This window comes from Bemisia tabaci, chromosome 8 (assembly GCF_918797505.1).
Source record: "Bemisia tabaci chromosome 8, PGI_BMITA_v3".
NCBI lineage: Eukaryota > Metazoa > Arthropoda > Insecta > Hemiptera > Aleyrodidae > Bemisia > Bemisia tabaci.
In genome coordinates, this window is record NC_092800.1 from 25,677,781 (window position 1) to 25,699,929 (window position 22,149).

At 40.1% G+C, this 22,149-nt stretch overlaps 1 protein-coding gene across 2 annotated transcripts in view; it reads right to left on the minus strand.

The window, feature by feature from the left end:
- LOC109035481 (uncharacterized) overlaps positions 1-21,930 on the minus strand; it is a 34,297-nt gene extending 12,367 nt beyond the window's left edge. Inside the window, exon 1 of one of the 2 annotated variants that reach the window (XM_019049140.2) lies at positions 21,748-21,930. The gene's annotated coding sequence lies outside the window, so the exon portion shown is untranslated. Of the gene's footprint in view, positions 1-10,356; positions 10,761-21,747 lie in introns of those variants that run through there. The other variant, XM_019049139.2, reaches the window with a different exon arrangement.
- Between the last annotated feature and the right edge of the window lie 219 nt (positions 21,931-22,149).

Genomic DNA, 22,149 nt, shown 5'->3' on the forward strand with positions numbered 1-22,149 from the left:
TGGCGAGAAAACTGCAATGCAAAAGCACTCGCGTGCGTTCAAAAACTTCGCCGCCTAAATCAGCTATTCAAATGTTTTCACCGGAAAAGACAAAAAATAAAATTAATCTGTTGTCAAGTAAAAAAGCAAACCTGCGCTTAGTTCAAAAAGTTGACTATCGCCGGAAAATATAGGGAATTTCCTTAACGGTCGGACAACAATGGCATGGATTTCTCAACACAGTAAGATTCCTCCAAGAGCAAACTGACAGCTTGAGAACTTCACGAAGAGCCCAAGGTATGCGGGAAAACTAGTCGCGGAGCCAGCATCGAAATTGCAAAATTCCTCCGTAGACGTTTCGTAAGTAACAGTGGGTTTTAGATGAGGGATTTAAATTTTAAAATTCTACAAAATCAGTCAGCCGATAGGGGTATAAGTATTTTGGTGAGTTTTAAACTGAAAGTTGACTACTTCCTGCTGTATTATCATAGACCGTAAGCTGACAGTCTCGCCTCATTTTCAATTTTGCCATCCAGAGATACTAATAATTTTAAGGTGAGGTCGTCAAATTGCATGATGGAGGTTGAGGTTGGGCCGCGTAGTGGCTAAGGGAGGACCCCCTAGTTTCATTTTACGTCTTTTAGACCTGCCTCTTAGGTATACGGACGTATCCCGGAATCGTAGCACAAACTCTTCACATAATCAGCAGTCTAGAAGTTCATACGGAGGTAGCCCTCTATAAAACGCCTGCAATTCGCTATATAGGCAATCAGGGATGACCAGGAGCACGAATAGTTGCTCTGTCAAATCCAGTATGAACTAAGCGCCGTAACTGGTAAAATCTACGCGAGTGAGTGAGATGACGGTGATCTTGGAATAGTTGAGCGGTTATGCCCATAATATACTTATTCGGGAATATTCACAAACATCTTGTGTGTCCAAGTTGCCTGACATTTGTTCCGTCGCTTACTTGAAGAAAGACCTGATAAATTATTTGACCCACTAAACGATTTCCATATCGCACCAATTTTTTTCCTATACCAGTGCTGTATTTACCGAAAATATCCCTGGTCGTTTGATTTGCCGCACGCCTAAGTATGAAAAAAATCCGTCGGTTCCGATTCCGTTGGTCCCGTTGCTTTCCAACGAGTGGTTCTGGCCAAATTCGGCGGCTTTTTTCGGGACAATTTTGTCGCGGGTCTCGTGCGAACCGACGAAGGGTTCCTTTTTCTCACGGCGTTGGGCACTTGAGTGGTTATCTTGGTCGGATCATCGCCTGGGCACTTAATCTCAATGGTATTATATCAGCCACTTCAGCGGCATTCTAGCGCTCCCGCTAATAATAACAGCTCTTGCATCATCTAGCTTCAGGAGTTTCATCATGTCCGTCCGGGCCGGATTTGCGCGGTATTTTTCGGTGAAGTAGATCGATGCTGGGATGTCTAGGTGCTAATGACCGGGCTGCAAGAGTCGCGTGACTTTGCATCACGCGGTCCTGCGGGTTGATTATTGAAATTGATAGACAAAGCGATGGACAAAAAGGACACAGGGAGTATGGAGCGATCCTATTGGTTGCAATGTGTGGTTCCCATAGACTAAGGGAGAAAATGATGGACTAATTGTAGAGTTTCTCGTGGGTTGTCTTTAGTTGGTCTATTACCTACTGCCTTTGTCCATTGTAACCACCCGCTTCCACCAATAGGATCCCTCCATGCCCCTTTTGTCTTCTTTGTCTATAGCTTTGTCTATCAACTTCAATAATCGGCCCGCTGGGGGCAAGGGCAGGAAGAAATGCCGAGGAATTCCTGCGAATCTGAATTTATTTGTGGCCAGGAATTTGCGTATCGAAAGTGATTCACTTCTAGTTTTTTGATCCATTTTGGAGTGGAGTCTGCGGTTTTGGCATATTTAATTTTTCGAGAAGTTTTTGTTTTTTTTTTTTTTTCTTAAATCATTTCAATTCTCGAAACTATGAGCCTCTCCTGGAAATTATGCAGAATTTCGGATTTTTAAGCAATTAAAAAAAATAAAGTAAAATTCTCGCGAACTATGTGCTCATTTTCAGAATTCCTCTCCTTTTACCTTTTCAATCAGTCTCTACAATTTGTCACTCAAATGTTTCAAAAATTTTACCACGTATTTGAAAATTGCCAAGGGCCTGCTCTTTTAAAAATTTAATTTACAATTTTTTTTTTTGGGGGGGGGGGGGGCATGAATTAGAGGAAACATGTAGAAGAGAGAACTCTTTAAGAGTAGTTCATGGTTGAAACAGTCTGCTTTATGCTGAAATGGTGACATTTTAGTCTTGGGACTCACTACTAAGAGTCGAAAAAAAAAAGATATACCGTTACATACATGAATGTTTCCATTCAAATTATAAGCATTATGTGTTTGTATATTTTGGTTTAAAAGGATTGAAAACGGAATTGCACAATCCAAGCGATGCTCCAGATTTTGTACGTCATTTCTGCAGAGGACGCGTCACGTATTCCCGGTAAACTCAGCGACATGCTATCCTACTTCACTCTCTCTAATCACAGATGGGGCAGCCGCTATTTTTAAAGCGCGTAATTGATCCTCGCATGAAAACGACTGCTAAATGTAGCGCGGGGCTCCATGAGATCGTTAATGTTTGACCCGATGAATCCGAGCTGCAAGGCCCGGCTTCGTTGCAGCGCGGGTCAAAAGTGGTCAAGTGGCTAAACAAAGCAATTAGGCGTGAGCGATAGCGGGCAGAGACAGCAATGACAGCATATGGGCCAACGCATCTCATCATCGAATGACCAATGATGACGGATGCGCTTCAGCCTGCAATCAGCACGCGACTCGTGCTTCGTCCAATCAGCTGATGGATCCCTGATTGGCACTAAAAACCCGGGACAGGATACTGGATTTTGGTCTCATGCACGAATTCGAATTACTTCGACTCCACCCTAAGACACCTTGATATTATCAGATGTCCACTAATACACGCTGGCTAAAACCAGTGCTTCTACAGTAATTTTTCAGCGCATTCCCAAGAATTCAGTATACCTTCTCAACAGAAGAATTCAGTACTTTTTCAATACCTTCAACTGACGAAATTCGAAAAATTTCAAAAATTTGAATTTCCCGCTCAAATTGCGACAAAAATGAAAAAATCCGGAGTTTCTTGCAACATTTCCGCACTTTTATGGTACTTCCGGACCGCCCTTGAAAAATCAGTATCATTTTCGGACTTTCCGGAAATTTCGGACTTGTAGACACCCTGTATTACGGTGAAACCTGGTCAACAAGGAATCTGCACACACTATAGTGCTTGAGTAAAATCCTTATTTGTTTTAAAAATAATTTTTTGAGCTTTTGCACAAAGCACAATGTTCCAAACCCCAGGACTACCTCAACTGTCAGAAACTCGTCACTTTGAAGCAAATACACCTGTTCATGTTTGCGAGTGCTGATGATCTAATGATGATTCATTAATGGCTTGAGGAGGGATCGTTATAACCCGTCAATTTTCTCGTCTCATTGTGATTAATCATCTCAATTATTGGCGTCAGATGATGGGTAACGCTAAGTTCTTGCTGCTCGAAAACACAGAATCAATAGGAGTTCGACACGATTTATTTCATCTTACTTAGCTTTTCTGAGTTTGAATAAAAAATGTCTAAGTATCGGCCTGTTTGAGGAAATCACAATAAACGAATGTTTACGATAAATGAATGTCTCTCAGTGTTTTTGAAAGCTGCATGACATCCTCGAAGAAAATCGGGAGAACCATCTGCTATTCAACTGTGCAGATCCGAGTGTCAAAATTAGCATTTTGAAAAGTTTCCCGTTGACTTAAAAATCATGCCCGACTCAAAAATAAAAAATTGAACGGAGACAGCAGCCGATTTTTCAGATGCTCTCCATGAGCCCCACATTCCTAAAATCGTGCCAGGTAGCTAATAACAATCTCCGATTAACAGCAGCATTCCTGGACATGAGCGCCAAATCACACCGATAATACCATTTTGTGTGCAAATAATGTGATGAAATGGCAGATATTATAAGGCGAATCGACAACATGAGGCCGAATTATCGCGCCCGATATGCCGTCGTTATTAAGGTCAATGAAATTGTCGCCTCATTGTCTGCATGCACGCTCATGCTTCCGTAAACTCGCTTACGGAAGTTACGGACGTACAAACACGCGCGAGTCCTTGCTTAAAAGACGATGATCCGTTGATGTTTTGTCGGATTTTTCAATTGGGCGTATTTCTGCCAAATGGAACTGTGTGCATTAAGACATGAGCCCTGATAACCAGAAGAATGTATACACAATAGGTCTCACGTCATAATGCACTAATCTTTCCGTTTGGCAGAAATACGCTCAATTAATTAGCCGGTTTACATATTTCTCTGAAAAGTACAGGAAAACAGTCTGAAACTACCTGATTAAAATTGCAGCTGGTAGATCGGAACTTGATCGGGATTTTTTAGATTTCACACAATTTTTTTGAAAATAATTCATTAGTCGTTAGAAATTAAAATATCGCGAATCATATTGAAAATTGTGCTTCTCTATCTCATCTGTATGAGCCCATTTGTCCATAAAATAGTCATAAACATGTAGAAAAGGTAGAGGTAAGCAAAGAACGGCACATGTTCCCTGTTCTGCTGGAGGTACATAGCCCTAACCAGCAGTGAGATTTTAATAAAATACCTAACTTACAAAAATAAAAAAATAAAATATTGAAAACGACATTTAAATATACTAATCGGTGGTTAAATTTTAGGATCATCGATGTAAAAATGTCATCCGCGTGTTTTTACGAGTTTTTGACTAATTCTGTTTAATAAATAATTACGATACTTTTACGTTCACTTAAAACATTGCATTTTTGCAGCACTACTTCGTGTGTTACATTATTATACGTGTAAAAAATCATTCTTAAAGATCAATGAGATTTGGATGTCAAATTTTCTTATGATTTTTTTAATCCGTTAGGTAAATTCACACTAATGTTCGGCGAAAATGGTCTACTATTTTGCACGTGTTATTTTTTTAAATTTTTTATTTTTTTCCCACTTCTGTACATAATGAATAATAACAGCCTTTACCGGTAGGGCGGGCGCATGCAGGTACGTACAAATGCATACTTTCCATGAAATCAATGCCCGGACTTAAAATACATATAAAATCCCGAAATGACGTCAGTCATGCCGTTTAACCCGGACTGGCGCGAAGACGACAGGGTCAACGTTTTGGAAATCATTCTCATTTCTCAAATGAAGTAATAGGATTACGGGCTTGCATTGCAGTTGCCGTGCTGAGAAAAAAACGCCGTATGAACATTCGAGAGTTGCCAAATTCTCCTTGATAAAACGTGTATTTTTGACAACGCTCATGCATATTTTTCCTTGACATTTTCAAATATTTTAGATTAAATTGCGTACGAAATCGTCTGAAAATTTTGGAAAATAATATTCACTATTTTCTCAGTAATTTCGGTTTTTATCGGAGGAAACTTGGCAACGTCTGAGGGCTCATACGGCGTTCTTCCTTAGCACTGCATTGCAGTTAAGACAGGCCAGACACAGCCACTCGCGGTTTCCGAGCCAGACCTTCCCACCGATCGCGATCGGTGTAAACAACTTGGGTAACGCGACGCGACGCAGCCAGCGCTATGGATCCTTGCGTCGAGTAAATAAATCTAAATCCTTGGTTAAAAAAATAAACACGCTCGTATCGCCCGCAACTTTAATTATTATTTACGCCGAGCCAAAATGACGAAAAAAATCCTTTACTTCGTATTTTATTTTTTCAATGTCGCGGGGTCCGAAATGAAAGCATGTTTATCGGCGACTTACTTCTGTTCTTCTGGAAATATTTCCAGTTTTCCCTGCATCGATTCGTGAGGGGCAGTTCAAATGAGCTAAAAGATCTGAAAAACTGAGACAATAATTGTATCTAATGTTAATTTTTTGTATTTTTTATTTTTTTTTCTTCAATGCTCATATTACCATTCTCGCCTAATGGGTTCAAATAATGGAAGTTACACTGAATATTTTAGCGCGTAAAGTCTGCTAAAAGATATTTTCGTATATGATTGAAAGTGGGCCTCACAGTTGAAAACATATTGACGATCAACCCTCTAATTTTTTTTTCTCACTCTCTCTCTCTTTAATATTTCATACTAAAAATTTGTAGAAACGTGTTCCTGCATCGATACTGAGCCCCAATCTTCAGAATGGCCGTTGGTCATCGTGATAAAAACATATAGTGCTCCCATTCCCCGGAACTAGTTCCGAATTCCGGAACTTTTGAAATTTTCATGAATTTTCCCGGAACTGTTGAAATTCTCTACAAGTTCCAGATCTTTTGCATTTTCCGGAACTTTCTCGGAACTTTTGAGAAAATCCGAAAGGAATCCCGGAACTTTTGACGGTCATGGGGTGGGAGAAATTTGAACAAAAATGTTCCGAATTCCGGAACTTTTGACGGACGTGGAATAGGAGCACTGAAAACATGTGTCAGTACACCCTTGTGCCCCAGGAGCCCCCCCCCCCCGAAGCCCTATGACCTCACCTTATCCCGCACTCTCTCGCGTTCAGTCCGCCCCCAGCTTTAACAAATACACCGAAAATGCTGTTGGTTTAGGTTCCAAGTTGTCTCCAGCTCGACAAAAACTGTAAAAAAAAGTATTGCTAAATTCCGGGAGCCGTGTGACGGGTGTGACGTAGGTGACTCACCAGGTGGAGACGTCCCGATGATTGGTGGCTAGTGCGTAGCAGTGCGTAGAATTCTAATCGCCCAGCGTATGCACCTGAGCGCTACGCATGAACTCGGCCTACATGGGCTCGGTCGTGACACACATTATGCCCGCGTAAACAAACACATGTTTTCGCAGGTGCATCCGAGAGGATTCGCAGAGTGCATGTGAGTCAACCAAACGAATGCAATTTCGATCTATTTTGTCACCTGTTACGTGTCAGTCAGATAATCGTGGACCGATGACAAGAACATGTGCTCCGACGGATTGACGGTCTGGTTTTCTGTTATTTTTAACTGGTTTTTTCTTTACAATCGGAAGATGATTAAGATTGATTGCGATTAGTGCATATTGATCGGCAATTATATATGGTGACATTTCTTCATCATGTCGCTATTAAATCGAAAAGGATAGACTATCTGCTCCTCACTTGACATTATGTCGATTCAATTGACGATGAGAACGGACAGTTGTTTACGAACTTGCAATGGATTAATACAAAAAAAAAAAAAAAAAAATGCTGGCCGTTTTTCTCGATCAGATTTGGTACCTTAAATTTTGCGTGAATTATTGGCTATTTTTACATGCAAAAGTCCCTAGAGATACGATTAGATCTAATTTATGACTAACTTGCTCTTCACCGATGTCTATAATTGAGAGGGACCTAATCCGTTGATGTAGATCAATCGATGACAACTTTATAACGTTAACCACTATTTTAAACGTGAATTGAAAACGAGCGCTTTTAAAATTCAAATCAGGTTATAAAGGTACCTCTATCGGTATATAGCGTGACTAAAATACGTAGTCACCATGAAGGTTATATGTTAATTTTGTCTGTGAATCTCAGTTGATCTCTCAAAAGTTCTCGAGTTCATTCACAGGTGAATGATCGGCGCGAATTTGGATCTCGGGAAAGACCAGATGAAGAAGCAATTAAGGGGTTCGCCCGCGATGTTTGGGCAATTAACGAGCTACTATCACACCTCCGAAAATTCGTTGGCCGCTGTTCTAAACGAGCCAGCTCCCTTAAGATATGAGTCACTTATTTGCCTTGCCTCTGAGATTCTCGTGTTTTTGTCTATTTATAGTGTAATTGTCTAGGTACACGAGTAATTGATCGCGAGAAACCAAAACATAGCTCCTGCGAAAAGCACCTACTCCTTTACGTACATTTTTGAGGTGCTAAATAAAAAACACAAACGAAGGCACCTGTTCCTCTGTAAGAGAGGTGTTTTTCTGCTGAAATTACGATGCGACTTAAAATGACGTAATTTTCCTGTTTACTTATTTACTGATACAAACCGACACGGCGGTTTATTTTTTGCGTTTGATCAGAGGGTGCTTCTGCGATGAAACACGGGTGAAAAAACTTCGCAGAAAAAAGTAAATATTTTGATTAATAGATCTTTAAAACTGCGTTTCAAATCACCCAATACCCGAAAAATTAATTCAGCCTTCTTTTACTCAAGTGTTTGACCAGGATTACAAAAAATTTTGTCGATAAATTAATTAATCCAATAATTGAATGTGGTAGCTTTTGCATCTTTACAATCCGTCCTTTAAAAAATTCTCAATGGAGATGTTGCATGTGTGAGGAATTTGCGATTTGACTGTTGATTCTTACGTAAAAGTTCGCGAGAAACACGATGGTGCCACTGGTTTTCTCTGAAATCATCTCCCAAGCTCAGAATAAGCTCTGAAGTTGAGGCCAAAATGGAGGGGATATCCCACCCTACCCTAAGAGTCCACATCTACAAATAGACAAACTCTCCATGCAAAGATAGAGAGCAAATACATTAGCAGGGTTGCCGTGTTTTCAGTTTTAGAGTCCCCAAATAAAGTGGCAGCCCTGTCAATGTATTTGCTTCCTATCTTTGCATGGAGAGTTTATCTTGATGTAGACATCAGGACTCTCAGAGTAGGGTGGGATATCCGATCCATTTTGGCCTCAACTTGAGAGCTTTTTTTGAGCTTGGGAGTTGATTTCAGAGAAAACCAGTGGCACCATCGTGTTTCTCGCGAACTTTTACATAAGAATCAACAGTCAAATCGCAAATTCCTTACACATGCAACATCTCCATTCATTGACAAAAGCTTCTCTTTTTCAGCCCCAATCCACGTGTTACAATCAAAATTAATGGGCTTATATACCATTTAAATGATGAAGGAAGCGGAATCACTACGATTTGACATTATTTATGCGAGTGCTCGTCGTTCATTTCGGAGACTACGATTCAGTCATTCACAGATCGCGCACCTTTGATAATGGAAGGTTAATCTCTTCTTTACCGTCTAATCTTATTTTTTGCACTTTAGTCATTGCTGTACGCGAAAACAATCCGTCGTCTTCGATTCATCAAGTGTGTGACGTCTTCTTTCTCCAATTGATCTAGAAACCCATCCACTTCACTCCTCGAAACTGGGAGGGTTTGAAATTAAATAACATCTATGTTGAGGCCAAGTGTGAAATTTCAACAGGATATTATATCATACTCTATGATATAAAACTATAAGAGTAACGTATAGCGCCCGAGGCGCGAAGCGCCTTGGAGGGTTGGACCGCAAAGCAGTCAAAGGGCGCGCACCCCATTTCAGCAAAATCTGTGTCGTATACGAGTGAGTAATTACAAGCAATAGTTCTGGGAAGTTGGATCATTTGTAGGTTTCAGATTATGTTACAAAGGCTACTAGATTGAACTTCGAGATACAATGAGTAAGTATCTTGGTAATTTAAGATGATGTTTAGCCACCATGGGTTTAAGTAATGAAATCAAAGTTGCAAAAGCTGAATAAATTAATTTACGGTTTCCAATCGTTAAATTGCTAATAGTTCTTTCGCGAATTGATTACACCGTTGCATCGGTTTTTTTCCCCTTTTAATTTTATCCCGATCAAACGGCGCTATCGGCATGTATTTTAAGGCATCTGAGTCACTAGCTTGCAACTAGTTTGACTAATTTTCAGCGTGTCAGTTTCTTACTAAGTAGGTAGGAGTACTTGTGCAACGTGAAGTTTAACAGTGTTATTTTTGTATAAACCGGTTTTAATCTAGGAGTTTCAGCGAGTTAAAGGAAGGAGATGGGGACTGAATTACGGAATCAATTTTTATTTTAAATTTAACTTCAATCAAATACTTTGGCAATACAAATACATATTCCGATTTCTTCAGTACCTAATATAAACGAATGACTTATGTATCATTAGCTGGTTTACTTAATTCGGTTCTTATGTTTGCATTTCATAGGCATTCTGTTTATTTTGTGTTTTCCCTGAATAATTGCATCATCACCCGTCTTTATAATTTAAGGTTGAGTTGGGCTCAGAAATTTAACGCGGGAAAAAATTATTGCTTTTATCAAACTTGGTCACAGCAATACAGCGGAGATAATCAATAATTAATATACCCTATGGTAGCTTGAGCCATAGTGTAGCAGAATTTACCAGACTTTCGGTGAATGCTATTGATATTCCACTCATCATAAACTGAAAGTAGGTATTAGCATGTCAAAAATTTCAAGTATAAACTAAGAGTAGAATTCATCGTACTTTTTCCCGCGTGTTCATTCATTCTTTTTTTGGATTTTGATTTCGTCTTAGCAGTTTTAGTCAAAACTGTAAACAGTCTATGACTCTTTACCTTGCTTGGTGTTTTTGGTCCATGGCGCCGCAGCGGTGAGATACGTCAAAGACAGCAAACACAGGCACGTAACACAGCACTGCTCGAACTCGGCACACATTTTGACCGGAAAATAGACTCAGAAAACGAGCGAAAAAAGCGCGCGGAGCACGCGGTCAACGCAACTTTCGCGGTTCGCTATCAGCGTCGAACTGCACTCAAGCTCCGCCGAGAAGACGACGTTTGTCTTATCAAGATGAGAAACTTTATCAGACGAACTGCTTATCGATTCGAAAACGAACTTTTATACAAAAATAAAAAAACTGGGGAATGCGATACGGCGAGACGACGCTGAGCGTCTGTAGCGCGAGCGACAAGCTCTTCGTGCGAACGCTGGATTTGGTTTGAGGTTAGGGGCGGCGCGTTGGGATGTTTAAATACCCGACGCACACACTCTCACGGAGCCGGCGCGAGCCGCCCCTCGTGCCGCTCGGAAAGTTGAAGTTGAAGTGCTTGCCCAGGTTGCCGATTTGAACTCATTATTCCAACGTTTAAAATCAAATTTTCGAGTGTGGGATCTCGAGAGATTTGAGGAAAGCAGTCGCGTGAAATAAGTATGCCCTCGATAACTCAACTCGGAGAAAACATAATGTATGATATTTGATGAAATAATCGAAATTTTTGAAAAACAGTCAAAGCTGTATTGAAGCTTTTGAAACTTTTTTGAAAAAAATCACGCTTTCACTAATTTGTTATTTTTCGTTATCCAATTTTTGATGAAAATCACGTATCTCGCCGTTACAGATTGTTCATTTTACTTCATTCCTCTACTGGGAGCACTATAATAGACTAAAATAATTAGAAATTAGGATGTTGAAATGAATTCGTTCGCGTTGACTTCGAAAATGAAAAGTTTGTGCCCCATTTACCCTCTTCACCTCACACAGATCCGTCGAAGCGGCTAGGCGTAATACAGTTGGGTTACAAAGCGAGATACAACTATATCAACTTCTAAGTAACCCAAATTGCATAGTCGACGAAATGAAGGAGAAAAATAAAGGTGCTGCAGGGTGCTGCAAGGTGAGATTTGAGAAAAGCAGTCGCGTGAAATAAGTATGCCCTCGATAGCTCAACTCTGAGACAACATAATATATAATTTTTGATAAAATAATCAAAATTTTTTAAAAACAGTAAAAGCTGTATTAAAACTTTTAAAACTTTTTGAAAAACTCACGCTTTCGCTAATTTGTTATTTTTTGTTTTAAAATTTTTGATAAAATAATCGAAATTTTTGGAAAAACAGTAAAAGCTGTATTAAAACTTTTAAAACTTTTTTGAAAAACTCACGCTTTCACTATTTTGTTATTTTTCGACGAAAAATAACAAAAAACAAAATAACGAAAAATAACAAATTAGTGAAAACGTGAGTTTTTCAAAAAAGTCATAACAATAATACATCTCGACACAAACTTATTCAATAAAAAACACTAACATGTTTTAAAAACTCACTCTAGCACAATTAGCATCATTTTCATATGTTGCACGTAATATTTCGTGCGAAAGAGTTTTTAAAATCTTTAAGAAGTACTTTTTATTGATCGTATATCTTATGCAGGTCCCAAAAAATTTTATCGACACCAACTTTTCCTTTTACTTTTTCCATTAGAATATAGCCATACGCTGAAATCGCGTATCTTGGTTACAATGTTTTCATCATCCTTATTCAGGATTCATCAGAACTGTTGTATCGATGGCTGTTAGTGAAAATCACGTATCTCGCGGTTACAGATTGTTCATTTTACTTCATTCCTCTACTTGGAGCACTATAATAGACCAAATTAATTAGAAAGTAAGATGTTGAAATAAATTCGTTCGTGTTGACTTCGAAAATGAAAAGTTTGTGCCCCCTTTACCCTCTTCACCTCACACAGATCCGTCAAAGCGGTTAGGCGTAATACAGTTGGGTTACAATGCGAGATACAACTATATCAACTTCTAAGTAGCCCAAATTGCATAGTCGACGAAATGAAGGAGAAAAATAAAGGTGCTGCCGCGCTGCCGGAGTTCCTGGCACGGAATGATCATTGAAGAACCTATTGGTCCGACATAGCCGGATGCCTCGTAGCTGGTAATGCATTTTTTCCCTGATCATCTGATGTGAGTCAAAACAGCAACAGTGTTCGAAATGTTTCTCATAGAATTTATGATATTTTTGAAAAAATTTTCACGTCGTTTACTAACCTAGTGAACATTTTCTGAAAAGTAAGGAAAGGACGCTAGTTCTCTCCCACGCGAGTAAATTGTGTGCCTCAAGAATGTTTGCATTGATTCTTGAAGAATAATCACTCATTCCGTCGTAAACTTCATGCAGAGCTTCATAGAAAGTTACAAAATTGTTATCAAATGGAAACCTGTCTTGGTTGACACAAGATGGATAAAATACACGTGCAGACGTGTCTCTCGGAAAATTATACACACTTTTATTCAGTTTATATGGAAAATTTGTTCATGCAGGAGTTACATTTCAAGGGTTGTTCTCAGTAATACAAGCACGAGAGCTGTAGTTTGAAATGCAATATTGCGCCTTCAAATAAGAATGATACCACAAAGACACCACCCAATCGCACTCGCTACTCGCTCTGATAGTCTCTGATCTCTGCTTTGAATTCTTCGAGGCTCATTTTTCCCGGGTGATTGTGATGCCGGTGATCGAATCGGAATATTCTAAAAGAGATTATTCACATCGGAAATTGTGTAAATATGAAATTTTGGACTCCGTAATTTTGGACTGCTCTGCCCTCAGATATCTCCAATCACAGATCTACTCCTCTACAATCAACAGAAATGCAAACCCACCTATATGCGATGAACCCAATGTTACTACCAAAATTCTGAAACTCTTCACCTCTCTTAATTTAAAAATTTAAATTTTCGTTTATACTCCCATTTTCAAAATTCTCTGTAAAGACGTTAATAGCCTGTGACGTTGAATGTCTTAAAATATACTAACTAATTAACTTACTTATCATTCTTCCAGAGCTTAAATTTCCAAAGAAAAGCTGCCTCCATTCTGGCAACAGTGTGCGAACGCGATCCGCGAGTCGAGTGCGTATAATCGCGCCACGGTCCCTTACCTTGCCCCTGCCCCCGCAAGGGGGGGGGGGGGGTGTACAGGTGCCGGTACCTGGTCCTCAGCCGAGGTCCTCATTCCCGCCGGTATAAGTATCCGTACGGTGCCGGCCCCCCTCGACCCCCCTTCGTCGGTCCCCCCTCTGTGCGGGCACTGCACTGGTGAGATTATGGGCGCCCCCCATCTATTTCGCGACAGCCTCTTGTCCGCGCGCGGCATCTCGGCAGTCGGCGGCGGGCGTCCGCTCGGACAGTTCCGGTAGTGCTGTGATTGTTTCCGCTCTAAGTGGATCGTTTTCGATGTATCGTTATAGATCGTATTCGATACATCAAACGGTATTTCCGGTCGTGCTTACAGCTCAAAATCGAAACAATCAACGCACTTTCGGGTCGCTGTCCGCAATTTAAGATGCGCGCCGTATTGTGCGAGAATTAAAAATCAAAAAAATTTCATCGATTGATTTTAATTAAATTGATCCAAAAAATCATGCGTTTATTATAATCACTTCATCATCATTATTTTATTTTTCATGGGTTTACTGAAATACAAGTTTCGAGAGAAACTAAACGACGTCCTTTAAATGCCGGTTTATAGTGCATGAGTGCATATCGTAGACATTTCATACGTTTATTTCAATTAAATTACTTTGAATAATTTGGATGTTTACTTTGATTATTCTACCATCATTATTTTATTTTTCGTGGATTTACTGAAATACAAGTTTTGAGAGAAACTAGACGACGGCCAATAAATGCCGGTTTATAGTGCGAGAGTTCATATCGTAGACATATCATCATAAGTTTATTTTAGTTAAATTGCTTTAGATAATTTTTATGTTTACTTTAATTAGTTTACCATCATTATTTAATTGCTCGTAAATACACTGAAGTGAGTTTTGCAAGAAACTGAACGACGGCAGGTGAATTATGTTAAGTAATCTTAAGTCAGGCAAAATTTGATTTACCTAAATGTGGGACCTTAAATCTTTTAGCGGAAAGCCAACCTCGGGGTCGAAACTAAAAGCATGTATCGATGCTAAACGATCTCCAATATTCTCAAAACATTTAGGCAAAATTTCAAGACATTATCTCTACTTTAAGTGATGTTACGAGCGTTTGAGATGAATCTTTTCACAAACGGTGGCAGCGGCAGAACAATTCAATGCAGTTAATCATTTCTGAACTTCACACTACTCCCATAATATAAATTTCTCGTAGTGCCTTCGCTTAAAACGATGAAAAATCAATTCCTTCAAGTTGTAAGGGGCCAGCGCCCCTAAATTACGTGACGCACTTTTCCGGCATTTTTGACCCCCTCTCCCCCCCCCATTGTAACGTTCTTGTGGCGTAGGTCCTTATCCTTTAACACGTAAACACAAAATGGCATAACGCTCTCCTCAATCCCCCTCCCTTCCTAGAGCGTTACATTTTAAGAAAGGCCCCTAACACGGTAATGACATTATTTTTATCACGTTAAGGAGCATTTTACCTGAACCTCATCACTTATTATTACCTGCTTGAATTCGGAAATTGGCCGCGAAAAGACCCACTTTCTAGCTGTGCTTTTTAAAAATTATGCACCTCAGATTCGAAATGATAACAATGGAGCAATCAACGCACTCTCAAGTCGATGGTCAATGATGGAGAGCAAAAACGCCTTCATAATTCCGTGCGTATGCAACACGGACATCCGTGGAGTCCGAATAGTTGCATTCAGGAATTATAATGAAACTCGTTCAGTGTTTATCACATGCGACACCACTTGAGAGAATGTTCCCTGTTTCTCTTATACCTTAACCTAATTCAAGCGTTGTCTATTGTGCCGTTGAAGCAAACTATAACAGATTTATATTGCGACAATATCAATTTTCCGAAAAAATGCATTTATTGCTAAAATAAATGTCTTAAAACGTTGACGGTCCTTCAAGTCCCAAAAAATTAGGTATCGAAGCAAACTTTGTTGAGTCCACTTTCACAAACATTAACAGCTCGTCCTTTGTTTGAATTTTTCCCCCTTTGTGGCAAAGTACTTTTGACGTTTAAGTGCAAAATTTTCAAAGAACAATCCTCGAAGCCGGCCTAAATTTCCTCGCGTAAAATTCTAGTGAAGGCGTTGCCAAAAAGCTTAAAGTGTATATGTTTCTTCTTACAAGTTCCCTTTTATTTTGGGATTCGCGCTTTTGTGGTTATTTTCGACAATCTGCCTATGCGCTAATGGCTATGCATTTCTCACTTTTGAAGATTTGCGCTTTCATAGGTACCGTTCTTTGGAACTTGCTCCTGGATGACAGTCTTTTAGTTCCCGCAGACTTAATGAGCAGTGGCGTGGCGTGCATTACGATATATCGATTGTTATGCCATTTAAACCTATGGAAAAGGATCGATAAATAGAGTGTTTACAGCGAACACCTAAATAATCGATTCTTTAGCATAGGTTTAAATGGCACAACAATCGATATATCGCAATTCACGCCATGCCACGCCACTGTTAATGAGGTGTCCCCCATGGAAAGTTCCTAGTTCCGCCCACGGGAACGTCTAACTTTAACGTTAACGTCTAACTTTAGGATACTCGGACCGCGTTTAGGGTAAAGCAACCAAGCCACATTAGCTATTGCCGAATTTAATATGGCAATTTAATTTTTTACAAGAGAACGTTGGTGCGGATTCCTTCGATAATTTTATGGAATTTGCCTCGTACTATGCAGGAAATTCACTGTCAGCAATTTTTTGCATGAAAACGCGTTTTCATGTAAAAAATTACATTTCCCAATTTTAGGGATTAGCTGGTGTGGCTTGGTTCCTGTCTGCTTAACGCGCAATTCCGGTTGAATCCATTTATGGCGGAAATGGGATCGGAGTGGGATCCATCTTCCAGATTCTACGAGAGAATTCCTCATAATCTCGAGCTTCTAACTTCCCAGTGAAGGCGAGCCAATAAACAGGTGATTAAAGATAGTTCGCGCGGCGCGGCGCGACGCGGCGGCGGAATCCGCTTTTATTGTTTCTGTAATTGAGTGAGTAATGACCGATTTACGTGCACGGGAATCATTACCATTGCCGCGATACAGCCCGAACCGACGCGACGCGACACGACGGCCAGCATGCACCGAACCGAACTTGACACAGTTACCACCGACGGTGCCGCTCCGCGACCGCTGAAAAAAAAATCTCGGCGTATTTACTAAGAAAAGGGTAAAATTACCAAGAATTCAGGGTTCTATTTGATCCCAGTTTTTTCTTGGTAAAATTACCATTTATGGAATTGGTGATTTTACCTAGAAATCTCGGTAAAATTATTGAACTTTCTCGGTAATTTTACTGGACCTTGGTAAAAACGCCAATATTTTTTATCGACTGTGGTAGAATTACCGAAATAAAATGGCAAAGTTACCGGGAATTGATTGCCAATAAAAGTGGTATTCTTACCTGAAAAAAAAACAGTAAAAATGCCGGTTTTTAGGTAAGATTACCAGTCTGTCTTGGTAGAATTATCAATACTTGGTAAAAAAAGTGAGATGGTAAAGGTACCAACGGACCGTGGTAAAAACGCCGAGAATTTTTTTTCATTGCCGAACCCCCAGATTCTCCAAGCACACTGAAAAGGAATGTTACGGGCTGTATAGACATATCTTCCGTTCCGGGCTCAGAGGCCGAAAGTTCCGGGTGCTGAAGCCGTAGCTCCGACTGCTCCCGGTGCTACACCCGAAACTTCCGGCCTCTGAGCCCGGAACGCGGACGGTATGTCTATACAGTCCATAAGTGTGGTTACCATGGCGGGAGTTTTTTTCAGTGAACGAAAAAATTAGGAATTTCATCGCAGTCTTCTTGATTTTTGCTCCGAGCCTCTGTAAAATGGCCGTCATACGTGAAACAGATGAATTACATTTCGCAATTTAGAACTACTATTTCTGGCTCATCCATGAAAACACTTATGCGCATACAGAAACTGATGGTGCAAAAATTGTTCCTAGACTGAGCCGGCAATTGTAGTTCCACATTTCAAAATGTAGCTCCGATGGCCGACCCAAGCTTTCCAACCGAGCGTTTGTGGCCACGCTCCACTTTTTCCTGATGATAAATAATCAAAATTATTTATTGAAATTTTTACTGATTACCTATTCGCCATTCCGTTTAGATTATTTAATTAGGAACGTCACAGAGTCTCATAAGTCAAGATTACTGGACGTGGGGCGTGTTTAGAGGCTTTTATAGCTTCATATTAATGTGAATGTAAACAATAGTAGTGTACCAGCCGGTTAACAATGGTCTTACTATTGACCTCCACAAGGACAAAAGAGTTTGAACCCACGGTCAATTAAACCCTTTAGGCCGTATAAATAAAACACATTTTCCGATGAAGTTGAAGTCAGTAAATCAAACAAGAGCCGAGTCATGTTCTGGCTCTCATTGAATTGAACTGCTCCAGACAATGACGTTTCTCGCTGCAAGTTGATTTTTTTTCAAGTCTCTCTGAACGCTCACTAAAAAGATCTAAAATGCAGTTACTCTTAAAAAGGAGAGGAGAGTCCTTTCTAGAACAATAAACAACGTAGAATAAAAAGTGACATTAATATAGTTGGCAACATAGAGTGCGACCGCTAAAATGATTACTCGTATGCTGTCATACGGCGAAGAACCTCCAAACTTCCCCGTGCAGTTTAATGCGAAGTAGTTGACGTTTACACGCAGCAATCTGACAATTTCACGTCCGGTGTCCAAGACGAAAATATTGCCGGTACTTCAATGACGTCATGTCTCGCTACCATAGCGCCAGTGGCAGTTCCCAAGTCCCTGACTCTCTTAAAAGAGAATGGCTTTTTCCCACTGCGGAGTTTACACGGGCGGGCATTGGATGGGATCTCGAGGCCAGTTGCTGGGAATTTAAGAAATGAGGGACAATTAGGGAAATCGATTGATGGGCGCTGGCCATTGTCGCCGTTGGAGCACCTGTATTAGGGAGAGTATTGCCATCTCTGTGCCGCTCTCTGATTGGTTCATCAGTTTTAGGCTATCATGGAGCTCCAAAATTGGACCAATGTAAACAAACCCGACTCACAATCAGAGAAACACGTATTATCGGCTGAGAAATGAATGATTATCACACTCAAAGCTTAATTTTCGGCAAAAATGTCATCGAAGTTCGATCTGAACTCAATTCAGAAGTAGGATGTGAAAAAAATTTCATCACACACAAAATCGCGTCTAGAGCTTTGTATAGAACTTTTCCGCCGTCTTGTTTGTTAATATTGGGCCAAACTAGGAGCGGAGGGGCTGGGGTTTATTTACATTGGTCCAACTTTGGGGCTACGTGATAGCCGACCAATCAGAGAGCGACACACTTTTTCTGAAGTAAAATTATTGAGATGGCAATACTCTCTTGTATACAGGTAACTCTAGTCGTCGTAAGAGTTGAGATAACAAAGCCTGGGTTGATGGACATAATTTTAAACTTTACGAAAGTTGATCCAACACGCACTTCATGTGGGACGTATAAAGTCAGCATAAAGTAATTGTTTTTATCGTTCTCATCTCAGCAGGTCTTGTTGCATGAAGAAAGGTGATCAAACGGCGCACGTAAATCAGTACATTTTTCCCCCACTTCAAATATCCCTGAAGGGATAATCTCACGCGCTTGGAGCCCCTAAAGGCCCATAACCCCCCCCCCCTAGTCCCCCTTAGGCCCCCCCCTTGTCCCCCTTGTTGGCCCCTTAGTCCCTAGGTAACCGTTGTACTGAAAAGAAATTCTCGGCGTTTTTACCAAGGTCCGTTGGTACCTTTACCATCTCACTTTTTTACCAATTATTGGTAATTTTACCAAGATAGACTGGTAAGCTTACCTAAAAACCGGTATTTTTCCTGTTTTTTTTTCAGGTAAGAATACCACTTTTATAGGTAATCAATTCCCGGTAACTTTGCCATTTTATCTCGGTAATTCTACCACAGTCGATAAAAAATATTGGCGTTTTTACCGGGGATCAGTAAAATAACCGAAAAAGTTCAATAATTTTACCAAGATTTCTCGGTAAAATTACCAATTCCATAAATGGTAATTTTACCAAGAAAAAACTGGGATCAAATAGAACCCTGAATTCTCGGTAATTTTACCCTTTTCTTGGTAAATACACCGAGATTTTTTTTCCAGTGTGTTTGAGACCATCAAACTCGGGTCGCCTGGCCGGGAATCGAACCCAAGACCTCCCGATCACAGAGCGAGAGCATTTTTAGGGAGCGGTTTAGTCATATGCGAGTGAATTGTTACGAATTTGGAGACAATGTGTGTTGCTTGTTCAAATTATCTGAAAGTAATATTTCCTTTGTTTTGATCAAACTTGGAACTTTCCAACAACAATTACCTATGGAAGAGAAAATTCCGAGGTTCCAGTAGTATTTAAAATCAATAAACGAAATGGAAAAATTGGAGTGTTTCGAGCGTTTACCGAATACTTTTTGAGATCTGTCAGCGGTAGTCTGTTCATGTTCCTCTAAAGAGCGTGTAACCGAACTATTATTCAAATTGGCTTCTTTTCAAATCTGAATAATATTTTGTTGCGTTTATCTCAATTGCCCTCCTCGACTTGTTTCATGCTTTTATCTCTGAGTTATGCCGTTAGGAAATTCGTTAAAATCAACGTCTATTCTGCCGTGCTACGTAAAAACACCGTACGAGCATTCGAATGTTGCCAAATTTCCTCTCAGAAAATATTTATTTTAGAAGAATGTTACACATATTTTTTCTTGGAATTTTCTGACTTAACAGATGACATTACGAACGAAATAATCTGAAAAATTGGAACAGAAATGATCACTTTCCCTGAGAATCCGTGATGTTTCGAAGGAAATTTGGCAACGCCTGATGGCCCATACAGCGTCTTTCCTTAGCACGGTAGCATTTCGGTGCCTTCAATGCAAAAATTACAAAAATTTTGCAGCTTGTGGTGCAAAATGATGGAATTTATAATGGTTTGAACTAATTTCAATAGTTGTGGGTAGTTCAAAACTGAGTGAGACTTTTCCACGACGGAGGTTGGATATGCAGGGCTCTCATCAATTTCACTACCACTATGATCATCGGAGCGAGTATAAGAGTAGCATTCTAGTAGCAAATTTTTCTTTCAAACCGCAATTTCTCAGTATGGGTTTTGCACCCACAGGAGTAAAATTTTCAAGCTGACATGTAAACATCGAGCTCCAATCGATCATTAATTTGCAAACAACCACAATCAGCGATACCCGAAATATGCAGTGTGATCATCGCTGAGTACATGATCAGTCAATTCTCAACCCCCCCCCCCTTAACTGCCAAGGGAGGCTGGGGGAGGGGGGGTGGATTGAGGACCATGGCATTCGGATTCCTTGGGGTCAAATCCCTACTCAATCCTGCAATCCCTGCCTTCATACAAACTAAAACAACCGAGAAAAAAGCCTGGTGCGGATCGTCTGAAACACCCTACTTTACATTCTAGTACCTAGGTTTTGTAAGTGGAGATTAACTTTTCGCTGCAGTGGGCAGATTGGAAAAGCAGATTTGACTGAAAGAGGCTCAATGACTTATCAATTTTAGCATTAATAGGAATAATGTTCGTGGCAGACATAATGCGTACATTCAGTCTCTCCTGCCTATTTGTCATCTGATCAGACTTAACTGAAGTGAGCTACAGAGTTACCTACAAAGTTGATGTCCGATGTTTTCGGAACAGGTAGTATTCTGAGAGATCCAGAAAAGATCCGGAACCTTCAAAAACCAGCGGAATTTGTTCTGGGATCGATTTTTGATCAGTTTCTCTAACAATAAGTACCTAGGTTACAAGGCTTTGAGAATCTATTCCATCCTGTTATAAATCCTTGCGGATGATAAGTAAGAAACTTCAATGTGTGAGGCATGAAATCAACCATTTTTAACGCATTATCATCATAGAAAAATATCAAACTTCGGTCCGCCCCTAATAGGCACTACGAAATAGATTGAACTCTGAATTTGGCTGGAACCTTCTTTAGTCTTATTTCTAGGCAAAAAGTATTTTATCCTCGGCTGTGAAAACCTCTTTAAGGTGGCTCATATAAATAAACTGATAAGACGCTGACATTAAAAGACATTTAGAGTAGAGATATCAGACTACAAGATGACAAGTGAATCCCTGGTGAAAAACGAGCCATAAATTGATAAAAGAACCAAAATGGTGGTTTGAAGCTTCCTGAAATTTGAGAGTATCAATAATTTTGAGCACTGCAGTGCTAGTGAAACTGCAGGGTGGAGAAAATAAACTATTTGTGAGAACTTACAGATACTTAGATGCTTCGAGAGAACTTGAGGCGTCGACTTGTATGCGTAGAAGGGAATATCAAATTGAATGTTCTTTGAAGGAATGTGATTACGATAGGCAAGTGAAATCTATTTTGCACTTGCACACCTCGGGCAACTTTGAATATTCAAAAAACTTATTTACAGTTTGTGCTCACGAGTACTCACGAGAAAATGGAGAACCACGTTTGTTTACAATTACAACTTGTTATCAAACTAACGAGAATGTAAACAAGTCGAAACATCCACTCTCATTGGTTCCCGCCAATTTCAGTGCCGCGCGCGGGAAAATATTCAAATTGACGCGCTACTTTTCAAATTAGCGGGGAGTCCACTGGTTACGCGCACATTGAGAATCTACCCGTACCGGGTTTTTTCTCGGT